The following is a 26979-nucleotide window of genomic DNA, read 5'->3' on the forward strand; positions in this document are numbered from 1 at the left end:
ATGTTATAGCATAGTATGGGATATAGTATTAGGCCTATTTTAATAGTAATTCTCAAGCAACCAGAAACTACATTTTATTTGGCATCTATCAATCCCCATGGGTGCCGGTTAACTGAGAGTCTACTGTACCAACTGATGCTGAACACTAACAGAATGCAAATTATATGCATGCTGTTAGTGTTGAGTATGGCAGTAGAGAGTGGAGTAATGTACCTGGTACATGTGTGCAAGAGCTGTGCAGTAGGCACAGCTCTTGTGCACATGTCCAGTAGAGAGTGTACCGTTACAGTTATTTTATTTGATATACCTCCATTTTTAACAAAAAATGTCAAATCAAAGCAGTGTACAATAAATAAAAACAGTGGGCAATATTTAAAATAAAAAAAAAAACATAACAAGGGGAGGGTACTCAAACAAATTAAACAAACTAGACGCATGAGGACAAAAAGGGCAGAAAAGATTTATAATATTAGGCAGGATAGGAACAAGAGGGTAGGATGCAGAAAGAACAGGAAAAAAAGAAAAGTAAAGATATGCGTAAGATGGAGACTACTAGGAGAATGTAGGGCCACACTGTGGTCTCTGGAGCTCCGAACAAGGGAGAATCAGTACGCAAGGCCAAATAAAAAATATATATCTTTACAGAGTTACAGCTGAAGCTTCTTGCTATGGCAGTAATGTGGAAGGTTTTTTTTTGGTTCCACAAGGCTTTTGGACACATCTATTATGCACAGGACACAAACACATATAATACATGCACATGGCCACATATCCCACACACATGCAGATTTAAAGATTGCTATACAGATTGCTGTACTGAGAAGTCACCCTCATATTACCACAGCTTCAGAAAAAAAATTTTTCCCACCCGGATGTCACAGCACCCCCCCCCCCAAAAAAAAAAAACTTCTTAAAATACCCAGCAATGCCATATACTTTAAGGCTTTGGAAACAAAAGACAAAAACCCAAAAGAAACTGTCCCAGCGATCCTTTGCTAGGAACTTGCTGAAACTCTGCCAGCAGCACAGGTCTGTAAACTGTAAAAAAAAATGCAAAAATACCCTCCAGGCCTCAGTCTTTTTCAAATTCAAAAGAGAACCCTCCCCCCCCCCAAATGGTTACTTGCCAACCATAGAGATATTAACTTCCATTTCTTCTGAATGCACAGGCTCTGACTCCGGCTCAGCAACTTCCATGCTTTCAATGCCTAAGCATGGCTCTGGGGTCTGTGGTTCCTCAGAACTCTACCATTTGGCACCCTCTTCGGGCAGTGGTGAGATTTTTTTGTGGGAAAAACTTTTTTTTTTTTTTTTTTTAATTTTGAACTCTGTAATCTTTTAGATTTTGAACCTGAGTGCGCTGATTGGACTTTCTCATGCATCACCAAATATTCCACATTGGAACGGATACACATGAGAGCCGCACCAGCGAAGAAGAGCTGATGGACCAGATTAGAGGGATGTTTCTGAAAGACCAACCAGAAGGAACCAGGCCACTTGGAGCACAGGGCGGTGCACCCAAAATAAAACACAGGCGCAGAATTGTCAGTACCTCCGGTAAGAGTATCTAGATGGGGGTCTGGTGAGGATTCAGCTGCTATTTCAGTGGGGAGGTTGGCTGGGCCTACTAGGGAAGTGGGTGTGAAGATACCGCACTTAGTAGTGGTTTTTTTTGCTGTTTGTCCTACTCCAGATTGCCATCATGGATGCCCGACAGCTCAGAGTGGTTCTGGCAGGTGAAAGACAGAGGCAGAGTGAGGACCTGCAGGAGATACTCAGGGCGAACCACGACCTATGGCGAGGAAGTCAGGAAGCCATGAGGAAATAGCAGGACGAGCTACTGGGAGCTCTGGGAGAACAGACTAAAGTCTTTGTGCAGCTTATGCACACCCAAACCATGGGTACTGGGACTACTGCAGTGGTAAACGCAGCCACACCACATCCAGTAGAACATAACTCTTTGGCTTTATTGAATCTTTGCAAGATTACACTTGGAGATGCCCCGGATGATTTCCTAACTCTTTCGAGCGCATAGCAATGGCTGCAGGCTGGCTGCCCGATCAGTGGGCCGTCCACTTATTGCCCTGCTTGGCTGGAGAGACTTTGGCAGCTTTTCAAACACTGTGCCCTGAACATGCTGGAAATTACCCTTTAGTGAAGTCACACATATTATATTACTTAGGCTACACTCAGGATCATTACCGGCAGCAGTTTAGAGCCACTCATATGCTAGAGAAAGAGAGACCTAAGGTTCTTCTAAGCTAGCAGAGAGGTAGCTAGAGCCTCACCTCGCTGATCCATGGGCCCTGTTAACGGAAATCATGAAAGAACAGCTATTTGAAGCAGTGCCCAAAAATCTTTGAGGCTGGATCAGGTGGCAAGGCTGTCGAACTCTGGATCAGGTGTTAGAAGTAGCAGAGGCCTACTTAGACGCCCGAGGATCTGAGGAAAGGAGACCAAGTACTAGCTTCCAGCCAGAGTCTGTAAAGGGTCAGTTTACAGGGAATAGAGGCCCCAACTCCAGAAACACTATCAGGAAGTTGCGTGCTCCTACAAACAGTAAACGGGGTCCGCAGGAGGCAGATCCCCAGTGTTATCAATGTGGCAGAAAGGGTCATACCCAGAGGTTTTGAAAAGAAAAGAGGGATTTTATGATTTCCTGGGAGCCCCTGGACGTTGCAGGGTTTACACAGTTATGGTCTCAATAGGAGGTCAGAAGAAACAGGCCTTAGTGAAAACTGGGGCAGAACAATCAATGATGGCTTCATGGTTCTGGAAAAAGGTGTTCCCTGGGGAGAAGGAGCTTAAAGAGGGACCCACTGTTGCTATCAGATGCATATATGGAGATAGAACTCAATACCCTCTGAGGCCCACAACCATCCTTCATAGACATAAGGTTCATCAGGTGCTCATAGCTATTGTCCCAGGCAGCCCCTATGACCTCATATTAGGCAGGGACTGGCCCGCATTAGCCGAGTACTTTGAAACCAGACCCGGGGCGGATTACAAACTTACATACAGAACTATAACATTACATCAGAAATACATAAACCATAAACAATAAATACTCCCACAATACAAAGCAAGAAATGTAAACCATAAAATACATAGGTAACCAGCACCTTATCATCTTCTCTTCATTAATAACAGTCTCAAACCCTATATTTCGTCTGGCAAGAAAAGATGCTGCTTCAACAGTTTTTTAAAGTTCTGTATATTCTGCTGCAATTGAATATACTCAGGAAGATTATTCCATTCCCTAGGCCCTATACAATGGAATATACTGTCCCTAGACACAGTTAGTTTCAACTGCTTCACAGATGGAATTTGTAGCTCCAATTGTTCTGCAGATCGAAGTGGACGAAGTGGAACATGTGGCAGAATGCTCTCAAACAAGATGCTTAGGAACCAGATTGAACAAGCACATATGGAAAAATTATGTTCTTACCTGTTAATTTTCTTTCCTTTAGTCACAGCAGATGAATCCAGATGGATTACGTCCATCAACCAGCAGGTGGAGATAGAGAGAACTGAGTTGTCCTCAGCCTTCTTGGATGCACAGCCTCCTGGCCAACCAGTATAGGTCATCTCAGAGCATCCAAAAACAAAACTCAATCATAAGAAACTCCTTTCCCACACACATGAAACACAAAAAACCAAAACTCAAAGAACCCAAAAGGCAACTCCAACACAAAAAACAGTGCCAAACCACATGCAAAGCCACGAATACAGAAACAGGGCGGGGCTCTGGATTCATCTGCTGTGACTAAAGGAAAGAAAATTAACAGGTAAGAACATAATTTTTCCTTCCTTGTCATCAACAGCAGATGAATCCAGAGACTAGTGGGATGTAGCAAAGCAGTCCTAATGTAGGGAGAGAAACAAACATCACCGCAACACTGCCAACTTACCGACGGTCATGGCAAAAGAAGCTCCACACCCAGACCATCACTGTGTATATACAGCGAACAACCAAAAAATGGAGAAAACCGCCCCTCCAATGCCCGATTTGCAGCAGAAGATCAAGGAAAGGAAAGAGTGAAGAATCCCACAAGCAGTCAGGGGTTAAGCTCAGAATACATGTGAGCAGGCACAAACAGGAGCTAATAGCACAATGCTGAGGAAACCACAGCTGCCGAGACCCACTATGAACAGAAGGAGTGTAGAGTACCAAACTGAGGTGACACTTAAAGACTCCCAAACAACTACGGATGAATGAATCCGCTATGCCCGCAAGGCCCCGAGTCCACCGGAAAGCCATGACATTCATGAAAAAGCTCAATATAACAGACCCCCGTCCCCTTGCAAGGGTGTAGGGCATGGAGTGTGGAAACACAAAGAGAGAAGGGTCACAACCCAAAGTAGAGCTATCTCAAAGTAGTAAACCAAGAGCCCTCCGAAAAGAGTCAAACTGCGGAACCATGAAAGAAGAAATCCTCACAAAAGAGAGGAAAGGACTCAAACACCCACACACAGAAAACTACAGAAGAGGCATGAATGAAGCCAGGCTCCCCCCTCTAGCAGCTGAGGCCCACCGAAGGGCGCCAAGTCAGACTCCAGAAATCACAAAGAAAGCCAGAGGGACATAGGGGAACTAAATCAATGGAAACATGAATAGTCGAAACCACTGGAGAGAAACAAACACAGGTCCAAAGAGAGCCGTACAAACTAACTAGATCATATGCATCGTGAGAGTATAGAATAAAGTCCACCTACCTGGGCTATGCTGCAAAAAAAACAGCCCAGCAAGGAAGACAGAGACAGAGACATGCAGACAGAGAAATCTCACTCATCAGAGGTAACCAACAAGTGAGACAAACTAGAGGTAAAGAGAAAGTCCAGAATGGGCTACAGAAAACAAGGTAAGAAAAACAGGTAAGCGGATACCAAGGTCAACTGACCCAAACCCCAGAGAAAAGGGAGAGTCAGCTAGTCTCAGCTAGCCTTATGGACCAGAAATCCATAAAATGAAGAAAGAAAGATGAGTCCACCAGGAAGGCGTGGAAAGAATAAACGGAGACCACCCGCTGTAGAAGAGTGAACAAGATCAACCTTGTCCCCTGCTGTGGCCATCAGCACCCATGCAGGCCATTCCCATGTTGATTGCAACAGCCCCACAGATGATGCCCAAAGCGACAGTGATGGCGGCGACTGCCCCTGGAGAGAGACAGAGAACATAGTCGGACCCAAGCAATACGCCATACCACCTGAGAGTGCCCACACCAAAGAGCCATCACAAAACTCATAGAGGAGCATGCTGTCCACCCCAGGGCAGGCCACCAAGGGCAAGCCTCAAGCAATAATGAAGAAAATTCAAGCAAAACGCATGAACCCATATTTAATGTGAGGAATAAATTTAAAAAACAGAGTATAATGGCAAACCAGACCAGTAGGGTAAGACAGTAAGAAGATCCCCAAGATGGATTGAAACAAATAGCTACAGCCACTGAACGGAGCAACATCCAGAGCGACCGCCTCCCCGACCAACCGTGTCTAGGGCGTGCAAGCCAGCCACAAGACAGGAGAAGCCAAATCTTACATGCACCCCTCATAACAGGTATCCCAGTGCCAGCTGGCACAGCAGAAATCCTTAAAACGGAATTAGAGAGTTGCGCGGGGACAGAAATCCCACCCGTCCCCACCCGTCCCCGCCAAAGTCCCACCCGTCCCCACCCGTCCCCGTGAGGACTCCCACCCATCCCCACCCGTCCCCGCGAGGAATCCCCCCCGTCCCCGCCCGTCCCCGCGAGGAATCCCCTACGTCCCCACCTGTCCCTATAAACTACAGAAATAGTTATTTCATTTAATTATGCTACTGAATTAAAGGCTCTGGTAGAAACCCATTTAAAAATAAGCAAAAAGACTTTATTAATTTGGAAATATTAATTGGGAAGAATACATACTTTGTAAACGGGTTTCTACCAGAGCCTCTAATGTTTATAAATTTTTATCAACACAACTAATATACTACTTTATCCTTAAGCAAAAAAAAAAAATAATAATAATTTTTTTCCTACCTTTATTGCCTGGTTTCTGCTTTCTTCATGTTCTCATTCAATTCCTTCCATCCACTGCCTCTCTTCTCTCTGTGTCTTCCATTTGCTCTGTTACTGTGCCTCTCCCTTTCTCCCCCCTCCCAAATTGGTCTGGCACCCATCTTTTTCCCTCCGCTCCCCCCATAGTCTGGCACCTCTGTCTTCTTCCCTGCCAGCGTCTTCTTCCCATTCCCTCTTCCCCATTTCCTTTCAGTGTCCTTCTCCCCCACCATCTTCCCCATGTCCTGTCAGGCAGCATCCTTCTCCCCTCTCTGCCTTCCCCATGTCCTTTCAGCGGCCTTCTCCCCCCTCTGTCTTCCCCATGTCCTTTCAGTGGCATTCTCCACCCCTTTGTCTTCCCCAGTGCTTTCAGGGTCCTTCCCCCCCCCCTTCCTCCCGTTTACCCCATGTCCTTTCAGCGGCCTTCTCCACCCCTGTTTTCCCCATGTCCTTTCAGTGGCATTCTCCACCCCTTTGTCTTCCCCAGTGCTTTCAGGGTCCTTCCCCCCCCTCATCTCCCGTTTACCCCATGTCCTTTCAGCGTTCTTTTCCACCCCTTTGTCTTCCCCAGTGCTTTCAGCGGCCTTCTCCCCCCTTAAGCGTCTTTTCTTCTCCACTCCAGCTTTCCTCCCTCCCTGCCTCCACCTTTGTGGCGCTTTTGCACCCGACCGACAACAGAACAGGCCCGGTCGGACAAATCTCCCTGTCCTGTAGCCGCGAAACTAAATTACCTTCTTACAGCAGCTGGAGTAGTGAAGCTGCTGTAAGAGGTAATTTAGATTTGCGGCTACAGGGCAGGGAGATTTGTCGGCCGGGCCTGTTGTCGGTCGATCGGGGGACCTGACCGGCTGTGTACATTCTTCGGGGCGGACCGCCCCCTCCCCCCTCTTTCGTTCGCCATTGCCTTCTCCCTACCTGCCCTGCCGCACACAGCCGACCGGAAGTCTTCCTGATGTCAGCGCTGACGTCGGAGGAAGGGAGGGCTTTGCTTAAGCCCTCCCTCCGACGTCAGCGCTGACATCGAGAAGATTTCCGTTCGGCTGTGTGCTGCGACAGGGCAGGTAAGGAGAAGGAGACTACCCTCGCGGCTCGACCAACCCCGCTGCGATCCAACCCCGCAGGAACCCCGCGACCCTCGGAGGCGTCCCCACGGGATCCCCGCGACCCTAGGGGGCGTCCCCACGGGATCCCCGTGACCCAAAGGGGGAACCCGCGGGATCCCCGCGGGTCCCGCGGGATTCCCGTCATCCCCGTTCCCGTGCAGCTCTCTAAACGGAATACAGGAGACAAAAAGAGAATCCCCTTCTTACCCCAAAAGAGCGGCACAGGAGACTCATCTGCAAGAGAAACCCCTTCGCATCAGAAAAGGGAGAAAGGAGGTACCATACCTAGTGTGGCACAGGAGACTCTACCCATAGGAAAAGGAGGAACGGGAAAGTGGTTTCCAGACAGTGGGCTAAAAAGTGCACTGCTCGCCACTAAGTCCCAGTTGCACCACATGTGCACCAGGGTAAATAAACACCAATGGCCGCGGAAGAACTGGCTAGGAGACAAACCAGCCATAAACTGCAGCCGTTTGAGCCCCAGGCACACAAATAGAGAAATAAGTCAGCCAGAAAGAAATAACCACAAGCGCAGGAAAAAGGGAAGGCTAGACACAACCAAAGCACCAAACCCCAAGAGAAGAAGAGAAAGGAGATACCGAGATAATAACCAAACCTAAACCAAACCCCAAGAGGTGAAAAAATGCCGGACTATCATGCATGAACATGCCACTAGCCAGAATCAAAGACAGACAGAGGCCTGTGACAATGCGAGAGAAGAGAAACAATCTCGGTGTCCTCTATAGGGGAACAATGACCTCTAGAAAACTGCCAAAGGACAGGAGTTATTTATATATATATATATATATTTTTATTTATTTATTTTTTTTTTTTTTTTTTTATTTTTTTAAATGTATTGTAAAGAAGAGGAGGGAGACAGAACACCCCAAAGCCTAGCGGTGCCCGGCAAAGGAAGTTGAAATCGTTGGGGCAACATGCAAATGAGGGTACACTGAAACAGGTACCTTAGTTCAATGTCCCCTCTCCCATGATGACAGGGTCTGGTCTCATCACGGAGTCACCCCTCCTGTGCCAGGCGGCCAGATCATCCACCCATTCAGTTAGGCGACTTCGGTATACTGGCATGTCTACAGCTGGAGGCCGTGATATAGCTGTGCCAAGCTGATAGGCTAGCCTGAAAAGGCTCTAGAACCCAAAAGTCCATATAGGAGCCTCCAGAGAAAGGGTGAAATGCTGAAAATAGAGAACATGAAACCAGCACACAGGGACATCTCGTGCACCACCCCAAGACCCAAAGGAAAAGAAGCTGGAAACATAGAGACACCGTCAATCATGTGAAAAAGACTAAAGGGGAGAGTACACGGCAAGGCGCCGAGAGCCATAGAGCCATAGCTCACACAATGTAAAACAGAATCTAACAGAATCTAAGCAACTGCAGAAACAGGACCTCAGTGTGCCCCAAATAAATGTGGACAAAGGCTTCCACCAAAGTCCCCAAGGACTACGCGACTGAAAGAAAAGAGGAAAAACATAGGACCCCCCTAACAGTACCACAAGCAACAAACCCCAAAGGGAAGGCCCAACGCATAGCATAGGCACACGCAGCCTTGCCCATGTCAAGCAATAAGTGTTGCGCCAGTAAGAGGAAGCCACATACCCCGTACTTGAACAAGGCAGCCCTGCCAACAACCGCAAGGACAGTGAAATAGCCATGTCCCCAGAAGCAGCCAGAGATGTGCTAGGTAGAAAGCCCTGAAATATAGCAACCACAGGTGGAAACCGGCCCATTGACCGTGTTAACAGAAAAAGGCAAACCAGCAAACCGAGCACCGCAACGCATTCAGCGGAAAGACACGGCACCGCAGTCCTGGGCACCGTAACCTACACCAAATGGTGCCCCTACAAACGCAGCCCACGCCAGGACAACTTGGCCACTTACTGCCATCGGCCCCAGCTTCAACCACCAAAACCAAAAGAAAGCGGGCTAACCAAGGCCAGACCAGGCAAAGGTCTTCCCATAAGACCGGAATGATAGCAGGTCCCTGCCCATACTATGATACCCACATTACCATAAAAAAATCAGCCACAGGCTCACACAGCCCACCACCAAAAAGGAGTGGAGCGGAGCAGCAAAAGGGCAAAACATACAGGAGGCCATGCCCACAAAGAAATATCCCCAGCCACCGATGAACCCACACACAGAGACTTGGAAACGGCACCTGACTTCCACAGGAGAAAGGAAATATATCATTCTCGCTTTCAAAACAGTGAAGAATAATAAAAGTCAAAATCAAACTTCCATCCCAGTATAAAATACAGGGAGGGTATAAACAAGTTGCTTTGTGGTTGTTTGTTTGGTTTTTTTTTACGTGGGAAAGGAGGCTGTGCATCCAAGAAGACTTTTTTTTTCTTCAAACATCATGGTGGGTTTATTCTGTAGCTTTTCAAACCATCCCATTCTCCTTTGCCCTCTCCAACCCTAGTCAGCGCTGTGGTTTAAACAAAATAAACAAAAATTATTTTTCCTGTCTGTTAGGTCCTAGCTCATGCTCACTGTCTAACACGAGCTCTAGCAGGATACGCATTTCAAATCTAACATATTGTAATCACAAAATAGAAAATTATTTTTTTCCACCTTCCACTGCCATATCCAACATTTGTTTCTTTCCCACTGTCTACCAACTCTTTCTTCTTGCCTTGTGCCCTAGGTCAAACCTCTCTATTCCCCTCCATGCAGCATCTTTCCCTTCCTCCCCTCCATTATCATTTGCAACATTTCAAATAGAGACAACACTGTTCTCTGGCGCCATTCCAGCAGAAATTCATCAGACTTTCCAAGCAGTTCTCTAAATAATCAGTTATTCGATTCAGTGTCCCCTGAGGAAGCCATTTAGATATGCAAAACTTGGATCCTTGTTGGGACTATGCTTCTCAAGGAATAAAGATTTTGTTTGGTTGGAAGGATGTCACCCTTGCCTTTTCTTCTGTATTGTTCCTATTACAAGGCAAGGTTTTCTCTATTCATCTGTTTGGTCTTCTCTAAGGATATAGGGTGTCACACCACTATAGCAGTATTCCCCCATTTACTCTTTCCTTCAAGACTCATATCTCAAGGATTGTTTCTTCTTCTTTCCTTACTCTAAGAGCGATTTGTTCAATCTGTTCTCTCCTGGAACTTAGTTATCTTCTTACACTCATTTGTCCTTTCCAAACATGATTATTGCAATACTTTCCTTATAAGTTTACCGGCTCATCAGATTCATAGGCTTCAAATAATGCAGAATACTGCCGTCAAGCTTCTACATGATTGCAGGAAGTTTGACCACATCACTCCACACCTGGTCACGGAACACATGTTCCCGGTATCTTAGAATTCCCTTTAATATTAATATTCTCTGTTATCAGATTCAGTCTTTAGGTTTGCCTTTTTTTCTATATAGCCCACCTGTCACTAAGTCTTTCGCAAGATCCTTGAAATTTGCTACCCCAAGGCCTGGTTGTCTCATTTTTCCTTAAGGGTTTTTTTCTGGATACTGCCTGAAACACTTTTTTCAGTGTTGGCCCAAACCTTTGGAATGCTCTCCCTCTTTATCTGAGGCTTGAAGGCTCACTTAGGTAGATTTAGATCTCAGCTTAAAACTTACTATTTTTTTATTGGCATTTTTCTCTAGCTCTGAAACTTAATTAGCCTGTACTCTTCAGTTTGTGTTTCACACTTTGCATTTCTGGTGTTAGTCAGCATTGTTACCTATTTGTTTTCTCCCTTCTTCTGCTTATCTGTGCTTTAAAAAATTGTGAGGTCAACATTCAGCTGTCACATGGCATTATTCCTGGATATTCAAAGCTGGAACCTGTGTGGGCTCCAGCTTTGAATATCCAGTTCTTTTTAAGCTGGCTAACACATAGCCACTTAAGTCAATATTGCACTTAAGCAGCTATGGATTACTGCATAAAATTAGGACAGACTTTTCTGCGGTAAACCTGGCTTTTTAAGAGCTTGAACCAATTAGAAGGCTAAAAAAGTAATTAGCTAATCTCTATTAGCTAGTAATTAGCTCTTAAAAATAGTCTAAGAAATCCTTGGAGGGTAACCTACCAATTACAACATTATAAAATAAAAATTAAATGTTACCATAGCCTAACATATAACTAACAATCTTAGGGGACCTTAGTACATATTCCAACTCCCTTAGCAACTTAACAAAGATATTACTAATTAGTATTAATATTAAGATGCAGGCAGCAGTCCAGCAGCAAGATGGGAGCTAATCAGTCTTTTGCACTGAGTGCCAGATTCTCAAAACTCACCATGCCCTTAACAATGGTCACTCCACCAGTTCTAGACGGTTTAGCGTGCTAGTATTGTACCTCCCAATTCTCAAAACAGCTCACTGTGTCTTTTCCAAGCTTCCTAGCAGCCTCCAACTCTGCCATGCAAATGTAGTACAACAAGATCATTACTATTAAAACAGTATTACAATGAGGTCATTAATATTAAAATGAGCACTCTGGGTGATTCTCTATCATCGCTGGGTGATTCTCTAAATGAATTGCCAGATTTTAACGAACCCAAATTACCGACTGGTCCGGGGGTGTTGGTACTGTGAAAAGTGTATCTCAAAGAGATCAGAGCAACTGTAAAAGCCCAGGAGTCTGTTTCCTCTCAAGAAGCCTCAGGTGCATGATCATTCTGTCGGCATGGGGAGCACCGCTTACTAGTTGTTCTATCATGGCAGAGTTTTTTCTTGAAGGTGCCAGGCCATCCTTTCTGACTACTTTCCTAAGCAGAGCTTCTAGCCTCCAGAGATAATCTGAATGTTTTTCTCCCTCTTTTTGCTACGTGCTTCTAAATAATACAGGTCAAGCCCACTTTCTGCAGTGCCAAATGAACTTTATAATGCTTCTAGGCACTCCTCAGCTGAGGATTGGGGGGTTTACAGCTTTTAGAGTCCAAAATCTCTGTAGAGCTCTACCTCTTAGGCTTTCGCCTAGTCACCTTCTTTTTTTCGATGGCAGGGCACTTCCATTCCTTTAACATCTGGGTAGGTTGCTCTATCCAATTTTCATAATTATTTTCTCCTCCAGGAAGTCTGTCTGAAAAGTTCTTAACCTCTTATAGACAGTGTTTTTTCTTTGAATTTTTTGATTTTCTAACACCTTTCCTATTGCTAGCCTAATGGAAGCAGCGTCAGCAGAAACTCCGTGACTAAGCATAGGTTTAACTTTAACTAGTGTTCTACCTCGCTGATTCAAGAATTCAGCGAGTTCCTTCTCTAGAGTGTTATCCTCTGTCTATTCTGAGGGGCTACTAGCTTCTTTCAATGCTAGAATTTTCCAGGGTGTGGCCTCAATGTCTGGCAGAATCTCCCCTGGATGTGTCCTAGGGTCTGATCATGAGGACATACATACAGGATTAGCAATTTTTCCTGTGTGGAGACCCATCCTACCATGGATTTTTTTTTTTTTTTAAATATCTTCCACTTTTGTGTTTCTCCAGTACAGTCTGAATTTCCTGAGAACTACCGTATATACTCGGAATAGAAACTGAGGTAACCCTTTTTCCCCCAAAAAAGGAGGAAAAAGGTTGACTTGAATATATACTGGGGGTGGAGGTTAATAATCAAGTGCAGTGCCTTGCCAGGCTCTGTACCCTGTTCCCCCTCCCTCGCTGCTCTGCATCCAGTCCCCTCCCTCGCTGCTCTGCATCCAGTCCCTCACTCACACCCTGCAGTCTCTGCACCCAGCCTCCCAATGCCTTGTTTTATTTTGTCTCCCAATTTTTTATTGTCATACGCATTGAAGTATTTGATATTGCGTGTACAACAAACTTTTAATAAACTTGAAACTTAGATTCCTCCAGCCTCATGTCCTAGCCGATTCTAATTATTGTTATCTCCCTCCTGCCTCCCTCGCATACCTTTAGTTTCCCTGGTGGTCCAGCGGTGAATCGTGGCAGGAGTGACCTTTGCTCCTGCCTGTGCAGAGCAACTAGCTAATTGGCTGCCGGGAGTTTTCGTGGTCCTTGAATGCCATCAACATACATGGCTTTGATATGGATGCTAACTGTGATATTGAGTGGCACTTAGCCAGTTAGGTGCCGCTGAATATTAGCGGCTAACCCCAACTGATTTCAGTCAGAGGCCAACTAAATCACTTTGAATATCAGTCTCTGTATTTTTTCCATAACCTCCATTATCCTTATGTCTCATTTGTTCGTATCAATATTCTTTCCCTCTGATCGTGATATCTTTCCTCCAGTTGTCTTTTATTTTACTTTGTAAACCGCTTAGATTTCTTGTTTGAAATTTTGCAGTATATCAAATAAACTGAACCTGGTCTTGAACCTTCTGCCTTCCCATCAAGCTCTCCTCTCATCATGAAGCCATTATGCATGCCTTCTTTCACTATTCTATTCATGTTAGGTAAAGATTTTGTTTCCAGGAAATGGAGCAACTCTTCCTACTGCACCCTGAACCACAGACTGGAGTCGAGAAACAAACCTGGGGCTTACTGCAGCTCTCCCTCCATCTACTTTCTCCCCAGACCCTGCTTATTTCAGTAGGTATAAGACAGAACTTCCCAAACTCTGGGTCAATCAATACTCCAAATGGGGTCATGACTTGGGTGGATCTCAAAAGGTGCATCATTATTTTGCACTTGGGGGGGGGGGGGGTCCACACAATTTTATTTGGCCACTATTTGTGACCAAATCATGACCACAAATAGATTGACAAGTACTGGTTTAAGAAATGAATAGGAGGTGATAGCTTTCTGTACTCTGAAAAGCAAAGTTATCGCTGGCCTGCTAAGCCTGAACAATACCAGGGCAGGAATCCAACACAGAGAGACAGCAAAAGAGGAGAAAGCGAAGTTACTTACCTGTAACGGGAGCTCTCCGTGGACAGCAGGATAAGTCAGCCACGCTTTGGTGACGTCATCCGACACACCCAATTCGGATTTGCTCTCCTAGAGCTCAGAGTAAGGCTTTTGGGAAAGAAGCCCCCTCTGAGCATGTGCAGGTTGCCCTATATAAGGGCATGCTAGTCCCTGTGATCTCCAGTGTTTTTCTTAGCTTGGAGATGGCAGGGTCGCCCGCAGGGGAGGTCGGGAGGTTTCGTGTGGCTGACTTATCCTGCTGTCCACGGACAACTTCCGTTACAGGTAAGTAACTTTGCTTTCTCCATGGACAAGCAGTCTAAGTCAGCCACACTTTGGTGACTCTCCAGCTGCAGAGGGGCAGAGTGGGGATCCTGTTGGGGTGGACCCTCTGCAGCCTGCTGAGGTAGGGTGAGACTGCCAGGTTGTTGAGATAGAGATGTGAGACCAGGCAATTTTGTTTTGCTGTTCAAGAAGTGTGAACTTTATTTTGCTCAAGGCAAGGAAAATGAGTAACATTTTATTTATTTATTTATTTAATTTTTTTTCCCCCACATGGCAATGCATGTGTTACACAGACAAGTTTTCAAATCTGTTCTTGAAAAACCCTTGAAAATGAATTAAAAAAAAAAAAAATACGGCGAGAACCATGCATGTGCTAAACTAAAGGGTTTTTATATCTGTTCTTGGAACAAGTGAAAAAAGCACAAACATAGTGTTTTGCATAAACAAAGGGAACATGACCAACATGGCCTAAATGAAACGAGAGTCCATCTAGTGACCCGAAGGGTATCTGGTTGTGGGCTGTCTTAATCAGTCTGAAGCTGGTGTCCCCTCTCTGGCTTTCTCGTGCGGCTCTGTTGCCACTTTTAGGATGCTGAAGCCGAAGTTGTTGGAGGTCTGCAATGGGTGACCCAGGCAGTAATGCTTGGTGAGGGTATGTGGGGTGGGCCAGGTTGCGGCTATGCTAGTGTCCTCTAGCAGAGTGTTTTGCCGGTTTGCCAGTGTGGCTGCCATGGCCCTCAATTGGTGTGCTGTGGCCTTGTTGGTAAGGGTCAGTCCCTCTTCTTTGTAGCAGAGGACAATGCAGCTTGACCTCCAGTCTGGTATTGTGCATTTTCCCAACTGGTGCCCACGGCTTGTTGGGGGTCAAAGGAGATGAACAGTTGTGCTGCTTTTCGCTATGGTTGTGCGTTCAGTGTATAGGTGAAGGCCAAGGGTGCAGTCCAGGGTATGCTGCCGTTGCTCTATGTCATTGGCTGAGGCTGACGCAAGGGTGATGAGTAAAGCTCTCTTCCCGGTGAATGACTTGGTTACTGAAGTCCCAAGCTAGGGTGGGAGTGGTGGACTGGAGGTTTTACCCATCCCTTTGTGAATCTCTCCTACTAGTGCGCATGCCGAGGTGGGTTCCGCCTTCTGCCTTGTTGTGAAAGGTCGATATGTTGCTCAGGTAATTTTCCTGAGGTTTGTCCTGAGGCCTGCTGTGAGCAGGTTGGGTAGGCATTAGTCCCTTTGCAGGGAAGGGGTTTTCCCTTCTGAGGTTCCTTAGAGTGCATAGGCCTCCTCTTTTTTTTTTTGACAGGTTTCTGGCTGCTAGTATGACCTCCGTGACCCTTGGCGGTTTATGGAAGGGGCTGTTTCGGCCAAGGTCCCCCGGTTGGGGGGGGGGGGGGTTCCTGGTCCTGGGTAATGAGATCTGAGCTATTCAGAAGCTTCATTGTTGGCTGTGATGATAGGTACTTTGAGAGGGGCCACACTTGTCTTGGACAGCACAGTGCTATGAGAATCCATTCACTTTGTCCTGACTGGTCTTTTAGAGTCTTCCATCGATGAAAGGTGTTTGGGGGGCTACAGCAGGTCTTGGATCCCAAATAACATGAAAGTGTCTCCTCCTTGGCTGTGGAGGCGTCCTGGAGCAGAATCTGTGCTCCATCTCTGTAACAAGGGACTGTGTTACTTTTAGATAGAGGGCCCCTTATTGAGGGTTCAAACTCCGGTTGAGGTGGTCCATCGGGGTGTTGTGGGTGGCCTGGAGGTAGGTTGCTTGAAAGGAGGCACCCTTCGGAGGGTGAGGGAGTACGTATATCCATGTTTGTCGATTTAGAGCATGGCTACCTGGTTGTTGGGTTTTTTTTGTTTTGTTTTGTTATCAGGGAGGTCTTGTTGATCTGGAGTTGAGGCTTGAATAGCCTTGCCTGTGGCCCTGAGTTTCTGGAAGTTGATATGTCGCTTCGCTTTGGGGAGATTCAGGATCCACCATTGGCCGAGGTGGCTTCCCCACCCTACTTGGAGGCATCCCTCTAGGGGCTGCTGTAAGGACTTGACTCTGTAGAGGTTGCGGTATTCTGTCCACCACTTGGGTGCTTTGCGGATGGACTGGTCGATGATAGTTTGGGACCTGGGCCAAGTGTGTTGGTTTCCCCTTCTCTGGGGGTACCTCTAAATAGTCATGCTTGAAGTATGACTAGCAGGACAACAAGGTTGGACGTCCCTGGAGGTATAGCAGGGTCCATGCTGTTGCCCCTTGTGTTGGTGGGATGTGGTACACTATTGTAGATATTGTCTCCCCTCTTGCTAGGGTGGGAAGGCTGTGCTGCGAGTTGTGCAGATTTTTGTTCCAATGAATTTGTAGGTCTTAGAATAGGATTCTTGACCTTCACTAGGGAATGTAGAAAAATTTTTTGGTCGTGTTGGCTGCTGCTACCAACTTCGGGGCTGAGGCTCCTACCAATAGCCCATCGCCCAAGTAGGAGAAGACATCTAACGTGCTTTTGCAGCGGTTGGCTGCTTCTTCTACCATACACTTTTGTGAGGACTCTTAGGCCGAAGAGAGTCTCACTAGGAGGACTAGGTATTGGAAGTGATGGGACTGCATCCGGAAGTGTAAACTACTGTGCAATGGATGCATTGGCCTGTGTGAAAAATCCAACCTGTAAGTTCACGGCGGCTAGCCAGATGTATATCTGGATTAGTGGTGGAATGTTTCTGAAGATGTGTACGTGTGTGTAATTCTCCATTGGGCTGCACTTGTTGAGGTCCAGGGTGGCCTGAAGTCTTCCATATTATTGGGCATGAGGTTTGGAGAGAGGCATCCTTGGTTGTGCTCTGCCCATGGAACTGCTAATACCCCTCTTGCTTGAGGTTGCGGTTCCGCAGGTTTGTGTTGGTTTGGGCCTGGATGGTGGCGTGGAGTGGGACCTGATTCAGTACCAATGTCTCGGAAGGTACGGATACCTCCTCAATATCCATCCATCTGATGTTATTGTCTTTTAGGCTTTACCAAAGATGGCGAGGCAGCTCCCCACTGGGAGGTAGGCCGGTGGTGATTGGTCAAAAGGGAGCAAAAACAAACTGGGCCCCGCGTTGAATGAGCAAGAGCCGTTGTTTATGTATTTACTCTGCAGTAGGACTGCTATTTTGACTAGCCATCATATTGACTTGAGGCATTTTGGTGTCTGTGGTACTGGTTGGAGTGTTGTATTCTCAGTGCCTTGTCTACCGTCTCCTCCCCTTTCTTTCCAAAGAAATTTTCTCCAAGGCAAGGGGGCTTCCGCAAGCTGGTCCAGGTATCCTCTCCCAGAGGCCTGAAGTCTGCCACCATGTCCATTGTTCTGACGCAATTGCTACTCCTTTGGCCGAGTAGGGTTTTTTTTTTTGGGGGGGGAGGTTTTGTTCTGAAAGATGGGAGTCATATGTGCCCTTCTACGTATTTTATTTATTTATTTTTTTTTAAACAAGTACAGAGTGCCTATTCAGGCGCTCCACATGAAGTCCAAGTAAAACTTTTGACTATGAAGTCTTTGAGTAGTGGCTCGTGGCCAGTGCTGGTTATGGGACGGAAATGGGAATGGATGTTAGGACATGATAAGTGCAGTATTTTTTGTGGAGTTTTTTTTCTACAAAAGGCCAGTTTTTCGTATGATTCTGGGTAATTCTAGTTAGATACAAACATCTGTGTTAGTTAAGGACCACGCCCAAATAGAAGCGTACGGAAAAACAGGTGAATAAAAATTTAAATATAATGTAGCTAAGGCCAGAGAGAAACACACTAAGGATTAATATAAGGGAAAGCATAATAATATCTATGTATGTACTTTGCTGTTGAGCCAAATCATGGTGGAAATCATGATTACATGGAATCCAGTTTGGGTTCTTTGTGTGTACTATATCTGTCCTGTCTTCGGCCACCATCTTGGGCCAGTGAATAATATTCTATCTTTGTCCTCTCTGAGTTATCCCGCTCCCAGCAGAGTGGTGTTAAGTAATACCACATGTACTGTAGACTGGCTAGGAAGATCAAGTGTCCTAAACTAAGAGATAAAATGCATTAAGTATGAATGTGTGCAAGGGGCCCCGAATGAACGAAGGAATGATTGATATGAGAGATATATGAAAGAATGGTGTGTACTTAAATTCTAATATTTTATATATTTTAAACCTGAAGAAACACTAAGGAAAATCCTGAGGCAACATCTGGGAGTAATTAGAGTCAGAGACTGTTGCTTCAGTCTCCAGCATAGGAAGGGGGGCATTGGAAGCCCATGCTTATCACTGTGTGTAACATGAAGCTGTCAGCTTTCCTCTTCCAGACTAAAGTTACTGTCAATTTAGGGAGAGGTTGAGAATTTCTCAGCACCCTGTTAATAATTATAGAATTCTTTTGAATATGTTATAATGTTAATTCAGAAATCAAATGTACTGTTCTAAACTTTAAACATGGAAACATGGAGGGATTTATTTTCCTTTGTCTAAACTTTTAAGACCACCTCTTTGGGGAAATGTTATTGGTCGTCAAACTTGATGATGTCACTAAACCAAAAGTTATATAATAGAATGAAATGAGATATGAAAACGAGACCGTTAGGAGAAGGCCAGCATTTTGGCCACTATTAACGATCTCCCATTAGCGCAACGTTAAGCAATGATGCTGTTCTTTTGATCTAATAATGGAAAAATAGAAACAATAATTCAATAAATCTTGGTTATAATTTTAAAAACCTTGCGCTGGTGTCATTTTGCATGTATTATTGTTTTCAAACCTGAAGCTTTCACAAAGGCGTTGATGTCCCTTGCTCAATTCACTGAGTTCTTTCCAAGTCATGGCATGCGCACAGGCCATGCCAATTTTTCCATGATGGATCGGTGATCATGGTCTGGACTTGATGTTTTTGGGTCAAGTCTTTTGGCGACCACTGAGATGGAGGGTGGTGTTTTTCCTTCTTTTCTTCCCCTATATATATATGTATATATTTATTTATTTATTTTATGGCAGTCCAGGCCATTTGTGGACTAGGAGTGCTGCCAAGGAATTTTTTATTTTTTGGTGTTTTCCTTGTGCCAGGTTTGTGTCAGGAGGGACAGAGTTTTGGACACCTTCTGGAGGAAATTCTAAGTAGATTTTGTCCTCCAGGGTAGAATCCAGTTGGGTATTTCTGTTATGAGATCAATGAGGATGAGGATGTCAGTTGAGTTCCACTGGGCTGGTATGAAGTTGTCTTCTTTGGCTGAGGTGTAGTCTCATGGACAGTGGGATTCATTGCTCTGATCTAAGGCATAGTCCTCCACCTCAGAGGGGGTGGAGGTGGGGGTCGCCCCCGATGGGAGATCTGCTTATTTTGAAGGCAGACCCCTCTGATTCAAGAGGTTCCTGGGGTTTTGTAGCTGCGCTGCTAGTCCTCAGAGGTGCTATGCCTAGGTGCTCCATTGTCTAATGAGAAGAAGGGAGGAGTTATGTATCGACACTTTTTGGCTGCCGATTCTTCTAGCAGGGTCTGCAGTGTGATCCTGCGCTCCATTCATTTCCCTGACTGGCTTAATTTGAAGCAGAGGATTAGGTAGGGCTTTGGAATGCTGGCCCTTTAAGGAAGCGGGTCCAGAGCTGGTGCCCTGTTCTGAGGCCCTGTGCTGGAACCTTGTGTTCTGTTCTTCAGGCACTGGCCCTTTAAGGGGGCGTAACTGGCTGTGGTGATGTCATTGGCAGGCAGGGCCAGCTGCTTCATCGACATCAGAGCTCCCTCTGAAGCTATGGAGCCGAGCTGCTTACGGAGCCTTGAGGCTCTGATGGATACTGTCCCCGAAGTTGGCGCAGAATGTGGGAGCACCCTTGGCCGCTTGAACCCTGCATCAGGGAAGCCGCAGTGCAAGAGGAGGGAGTGGGAGGACCGTCGGCCACTTGAGCCCCAAGTGCCGACTGCATCGGGCTATCAGCAGAGCTGGAGGAGGGGGTGGGAGGCCTTCAGTGCTGAGGCCTTAAGTGTTGGCTACAAACAGGGTCATCGCGGAGCATGCGGAGGGGATAGGAGACCCTCGGCCGCTGAGGCCCAGCATGCCCGCTGGTTGTGGGGGTGGGAGACCCTTTGTCCCTGATGCCTAGAGTGCTGGTTGCATCAGGGAAGCTGCGGGTGCGGTTGGAGGGAGTAGGAGACCCTGAGCTGCTGAAATGTTGATGTATGGGCTGCATTAGAGAGGCAGCGGAGCAGGCAGAGAGAGCAGGAGAACCTCTGCCGCTAAAACGGCCCGGAGCACTGGCTGCCCTGGGCAAGCAGTGTCTTTTTGAGATTTCTGGATCTTGCTGGTGGAGTGCCTGGTGTGGCTGTTGGGGCTCAGCCTGAGGTGTTCCCCATAGGGGCATCTCATTCTCTCCACGGGCCTCCCTGAGATGTGCTTGTTCATCTTCTTCTTCCTGGATGGAGTTGCTTTAGTTCTGTACTTGTTGGATTGATTGTTTGTTGGATTTTTTTTAGAGAGCAGTGAGGATCCGACCATTGGGCAGGGCGGATAATATAAACTGGGGATCACAGGGGCTAGCACGCCTTTATATAGGGCAACCTGCACATGCTCAGAGGGGGCTTCTTTCCCAAAAGCCTTACTCTGAGCTCTAGGAGAGCAAATCGGAATTGGGAGCATCGGATGATGTCACCAAAGTGTGGCTGACTTAGACTGCTTGTCCATGGAGAAAACCAACACACAGTGACATCAAGGAAACAGACCTACGAAACAGAGAGGAAGAATGCAATGCCAAGGCAACTAAGCAAGACATACAGAATAAAAAAAAAAAGTGCTTTTAGGGCCTGAGTGTTTCCAGTTTAACTCCTAATTAGGGTCTAGCCTCCCCTACAAACCTTCTGTAGGAGCAGAACAAGAGAATGATGTGGAATCGGATTGATCAGTCACTAAACTAATTACCACAGGCAGCCCAGGCAGCTCACCCTAACTCCTCCCAGCCACTGTTCCTGGTTTCAGATGTGTTTGACACACTTCTCTTAAGCAAATTCATCTGAATAAAAGAGAGAGAGAGAGACACACACACACCAAAAACTTTTGGTGAACTCAATTTCCTGCTCCCTACCAACCAGGAAGCCTGGGGTTACAAGGCAAAAGCAGGAAACCGGAGCTTATGTCTGTTGTAAGAACATCAGCTAGAGTCTGTGTGTTTGTGTATCTGCATGTGTGTAAAGGCTAAGCACAAACCTCTCCTCTTTGCTCTGTGTGTATGCAGACATTCTTGTGCATATGTGTGCGCAAAAAAACCTCATAGCACGGAGAAGATTCAGGGCAGGAGCTCAGAGATGCTTCCACCACATACTTCCAGAAAGAAAAGAAGGGTTCCATCCCCAAGTCTGTCCTCCAAATACCCTTCCTGACACCTCCCTTGTTCTCATTCTTCTGCTGCCATGAAGGTCAGCTGCTGTCAGAGGAGCCCTCTTATGTACTGTGTAATAAAGATGTGCCATTGGGTCAGGTGAGTCCTTATGACATTTTCCCTCCCTCTGCTAAACGTGATACAGACCATTACTGAGTACACCCCTGGATAGTACACTTAGCTGCTCTGCTTTTCATACATGAGATAAATCTGTTCATGCGGCCATCCTGATCCCAGTAACAATGACATTTTTAATGGTCAGACAGCCTTTAATACTTGTCACCTTCCCCTTCCAGTACTGATGCTCTACATTTATGGAACAGAACATTCCTGTTCTTGAAAATAAAATAAAGGCTCTCAGCTAAGCGCTTCTCCTTGGAAAAAAGTAAAAATAACCTATTGTCTCTGTCTGTGTCCTTGAATCAAGGACAAAGCCAAGAAAGAGAGAGAGAGCAGAGCAACACACCCAAGCAGCAGCACAGAGAAGGCCTATCACAGGGAGGGCCAGTAGGATCACTTGGCCCAGGCCTCCATTTGGAAAAACATGTTTATTAACATATTATCTTGTTCTGGCTAGCCACTAGTTCCCTTTGATTCTCCTTTTGTTTGCATTTCTATGTTTTAGTCCTCCCTGGTTTTTACTTTTTTGATCCTATACATTTCTCTAATTGTGAATTGCATTTAATTATGGCTGAAGTATTTTGTTTATAGTTCTGCTCCGTGTCTATCTCTTTTTATTGATTTGTACTCTGCCATGATTGATGTGGTGAATGGCATATCTCATAATATCAAAATAATCTGGCTTCTGGAATTTTAATTATAAACAAGTTTATACACTTTTTTTTTTTTTTGGGAGTCAGAATTTTACACAACTAATCTTTTATTGAGAGTCAGAATTTTACACAACTAATTTTTCTCATAGCTGCCAGCACATTGCTCACCTCCTCTCTTTTTCTCTTGGCACAAATGTGAGTCCTAACTCTTTTTTTTTAATAAACTTCAGAGCACATTTATCCTTAGACACTTTCAGCAACTCCATGGTGCGTCTCTCGCCACACACCTCACGAATCATGTCTCAAACAAACTTAGTATGTTTGGTGAGGTGCCCTCTTCTGCGGCACTGCCTGGGCTTGGACACGTTCTTGGTAACTTGATGGCCTTTATTAAGGCACACGTTCTTGGTAACTTGATGGCCTTTATTAAGGCCAACAGCCATGGGATACCTGATTGCCATTTCAGAAGTGAGTGAATCAAACCCAAGTTTATACCCTTCTAAAGGTAGAAATTTGCTTCAGCTGCTTCTATATCTGGGACCTCCTACTCCGCATTGTGCTTCCTGGTATGGGGCTCGGCTGTGGCATGTCTGTGCTGCTGCATGCAGTGTTGCTTTGCTCTAGTGTCTATGATTTTCTGAAAGGTCCTGAGCACAAACAAAAGAAAGCAGACGCAGAAGCAGAGAGATATGCACAGCCATGAGACAGCAAAGCAAGACTCACATTCAGCTGTACAGAGACCTGCACAGACACACACAGAGCAAGTAATAAAAATATGAGGGAGCAAACCAATTCCACATAAGCCGAAGCCCAGAGATACACATAGCTATGTGACAGCAAGGCATACATATGTGCAGCAAAGGGATAAACAGGGCAAAAAAGGTCAAGTATTACATCAGGTAATACAGAATAGAAAACACCCTCAATTAAGAAATAAAGGTTATTTTCAGAACAGAAAACACCCTCAAATAAAGGTTATTTGCAGAATAGAAAACACCCTCAATTAAGAAATAAAGATTATTTGCATTGGTAACATTCCAGGTTGTGCACTTCTTTAACTGGGGGATCTCTGAGTGTCAAACATGGGCACTAACGGATAATACCACCTATCTGACCTCCTTCTCTAATCCTTCAGTGAGCCATAAACAAAAGTATTTTGTCATCTTCTACACATTCCTTTTCTCCTCTCCTTCCAGTCCTGCTTTCACACGAAAAATAAGTCTCAACATCCTGCTGTGCAGCCTTAGCTTTCTTTTCTTCCATTAGCACCTTTGCTATTGTGACAAGGTGAAGTTCCTGTCACTGGCCAGCAGAGGGAGTTTGAACAGCAGAAAGAAGGAGCTCATTTGCATAAAGATCCTGCAAAGGCTGCTGGGAAATGTCTACTTACCCTGCATCAAGTAGGGTGCTGAAAAGGAAACAGCTGAGGAAAATAGGGAACCAGGTGACCCTCAAGGGAAAGAATGCTGGTCTCTGGCCTAACCCTTGGTAAGCATAATAGATTTACCTACCTGGTAGAGCTTGGAGTGATCAGGAAGGTACCCCAGGCTTGACCACTGGCAGGGGGCTAGGAGGATATGTGAGTGACAAGAGGTGAATGACTGAGAAATTCCTCATGAGGAGAGCGGCAGTCCTTCCAGAAAGAGACTGGCTGGGAAGGGCCTGGAAGGAGTAGTCAGAGTAGAGTCCAGGAGGGAGGGGGGGCACTCAGGCTTGATGACCGATGGTGGGACCCGTGAAGTACAAGAGGCCAGGGAGCAGAAGGACCTGCGGTGGCCCCACAAATGCAGCTGGAAAAGTCCAAGGTTGAGGAGGTCTGGTGAGTTACCAGTGGAGAGGCTGGTAAATGGCACCGGGAGCCATCAGAGGATCCCCTAGGAAGCAACATGTAGGTCCTGTGAGCAATGGCCAAATGTCTGGCGAGGGACCAGAGGAGCTGGTGGTGACTGGTAGAGAGAATGGTAAATAGCACTGGAAGTTGCCAGGAAACCCGAAGAGACAGTGAGAGTCAGGGAAGACCAGAGAAGACCTGGAGGGCCAGAAAGGGTTGGGAGGACCTGGTGGAGAAAGACGACTCGGTGGAGACCAGGAAGTGCTTAGAGCCACCTGGTCACATGTAATATTTTAACAGATTGTATGAATGAAGTGTGTTGTTGTGTCTTAATACAGTCCAGAAAAAGACCAGAAGTACCTGGGGACAGGTTATGACCACTTGGCCCAAACACATGATCACAGCCATCTTGACTACCCTCCTTGTATCCCTGAGCTTTTCCACACACTCTTTGCTATCATCTTGTAGGGTGAAGGATTTGATATTCTGCCTTTTTGTGGAACAAGCAAAGCTTTTCAAAGGCCATTCATTTTGCCCTCTTTGGAAAATCAAACCATAGTAACGTAGTAAATAATTGCGGTCCATCTAGTCCGCCCAATAGTCACACTCATTATTAATTCATGATTAAATTGTATTTTTTTTTTTTTTTTGCACTTCTGTGACATAGACCTTAGAAGTCCAATCAGCACTGTCCTTAGGTTCCAACCACTTGAGTTGCCGTCTACCCACTCCATGCTATCATTTTGTCATTTGCAGGACTGTAAAAGTCCTGCACGGTTCATAGACAGTAACGCGGAAGACAAAGGCGCGCGCCGACAACTGAGCGCAAGACGGAGGTGCGCGCCGAAGAAAAAGACTGTTTTTAGGGGCTGCAACGGGGGTTTTGTTGGGGAGCCCCCCCCACTTTACTTAATACAGATCGCAGCGGCGTGGGGGGTTTGGAGGTTGTAACCCCCCATATTTTAGTGAAAACGTAACTTTTTCCCTAAAAATAGGGAAAAAGTTAAGTTTTCACTAAATTGTGGGGGGTTACAACCCCTCAAACCCCCACAACGTGGCGCAATCTGTATAAAGTAAAGTGGGCCCCCCACCCCCCCCCATCGTAGCCCCTAAAAACAGTCTTTTTCTTCGGCGCGCACCTCCACACTGCGCTCAGTTGTCTGCTCGCGCCTTTGTCCCAGTGCGCTTTTGACCTGACACCGTCCTGCACTGCCCAGCACTGTCCTCATGTTACAAATTATCTATACTGGAGTTTCCGTCAAAACCCTCTCCAGCCCATCTTAAACTGAATTGCCTTATATGGAACACAGACCGTGCAAGTCTGCCCAGTACCACCTTAATTCTTCACCACCAGAGTCAAACCAACTTTCTTTTCCTCTTACTTTCATTTACTTTCCTAACACAGAGATTAGATGCCTCTTACTAGTGTTACCAGATTTCATCTGTATAAAAAAGGACATGTGGCCTTGCCCTGTTCTGCCTCAGCCACACCCCCACACAAACTTTGTCTCTTCTTCCTCAAGCTCAGAGCTGCGTCTGGAGGGCTTTCAAGCTTGCGTGGATGCGACATGATGACATCACTTTGCATCCACATATACTCAGAGGTCTTCCAGAAATGGTCCCTTCCAAAACCTCGGGGCCTTCCAAAATCTGGACAAACTACCAGGCTTTGGAAATCCCAACCCCAGGCACTCGGACAGTCCTCTAAAAAGAGGACATGTCCGGGGTTTCTCAGACATCTGGTAACCTTACCTCTTGCAAAAGTTCCTTTATGTCTGACCCATTGTTGTTCTTCACAAAGAGCTTCCTACCCTTCCAGTACAGCTTTGAGGTATTCATTTTAAGAAAAGGTGCTATTCCTGAAATCCAGGAATCCAGCCTTTGTGTGAATCCCCCTTTTTTTTTTTTTTTTTTGGGGGGGGGCTCTTATAATAAACCACACCTGGACCTGAAGTACCCTACCCCCACGCCATTTGAACATTAGAAATACTGAGACCAATATTATTGATTTACCCAGGCAGGAGAGGCTCCTTCCTGGTTACATTTCATCTGTGGGGATATCTGTTGATATTCAGCAGCACTTAACTGGATTGTCTAACCTACTGAAAAGGAATTAAACTAGAATCATTGTGGCAGGGTGATCAAAGCCCCCCCGGTAAATATAAGCCCTCAGGTAAGTGAATCACTAAATACCTTCACACAAATGATAAAAATGGGGTAATGTCTGGAAAGCAGTATACTAATGCTTGAAGTATGGGAAACAAGGTTCTTGATCTAGAGCAGGGGTGTCAAAGTCCCTCCTCGAGGGCCGCAATCCAGTCGGGTTTTCAGGATTTCCCCAATGAATATGCAAGAGATCTATTAGCATCCAAAGACTGTAGTGGGGCCTTATTTAGAATATTGTGTACAATTCTAGAGATCACATTTTCAAAAAGATATAAACAGGATGGAGTTGGTCCAGAAGAAGGCTATTAAAATGGTTGATGGTTTAAGTCATAAGGCGTATGGGGACAGACTTAGTAACATAGTAGATGACGGCAGATAAAGACCCGAATGGTCCATCCAGTCTGCCCAACCTGATTCAATTTAAATTTTTTTTTTTTCTTCTTAGCTATTTCTGGGCGAGAATCCAAAGCTTTACCCGGTACTATTCTTGGGTTCCAACTGCCGAAATCACTGTTAAGACTTAGGGCTCCATTTACTAAGCTGCGGTAGCGTTTTTAGCACGTGCTGCAGATTAGCGTGCACTAACCCCCGC

At 45.8% G+C, this 26979-nt stretch overlaps 1 protein-coding gene and 1 pseudogene across 1 annotated transcript in view; both read right to left on the reverse strand.

Annotated features, from left to right (window-relative positions):
• Positions 1–26979, reverse strand: part of CERS4 (ceramide synthase 4) — a 205400-nt gene that overhangs the window by 134143 nt on the left and 44278 nt on the right. The gene's annotated exons all lie outside the window — the stretch shown is intronic.
• LOC117365477 lies at positions 22508–22851 on the reverse strand (annotated as a pseudogene).

This window comes from Geotrypetes seraphini, chromosome 8, assembly GCF_902459505.1.
Source record: "Geotrypetes seraphini chromosome 8, aGeoSer1.1, whole genome shotgun sequence".
NCBI classification, from domain to species: domain Eukaryota; kingdom Metazoa; phylum Chordata; class Amphibia; order Gymnophiona; family Dermophiidae; genus Geotrypetes; species Geotrypetes seraphini.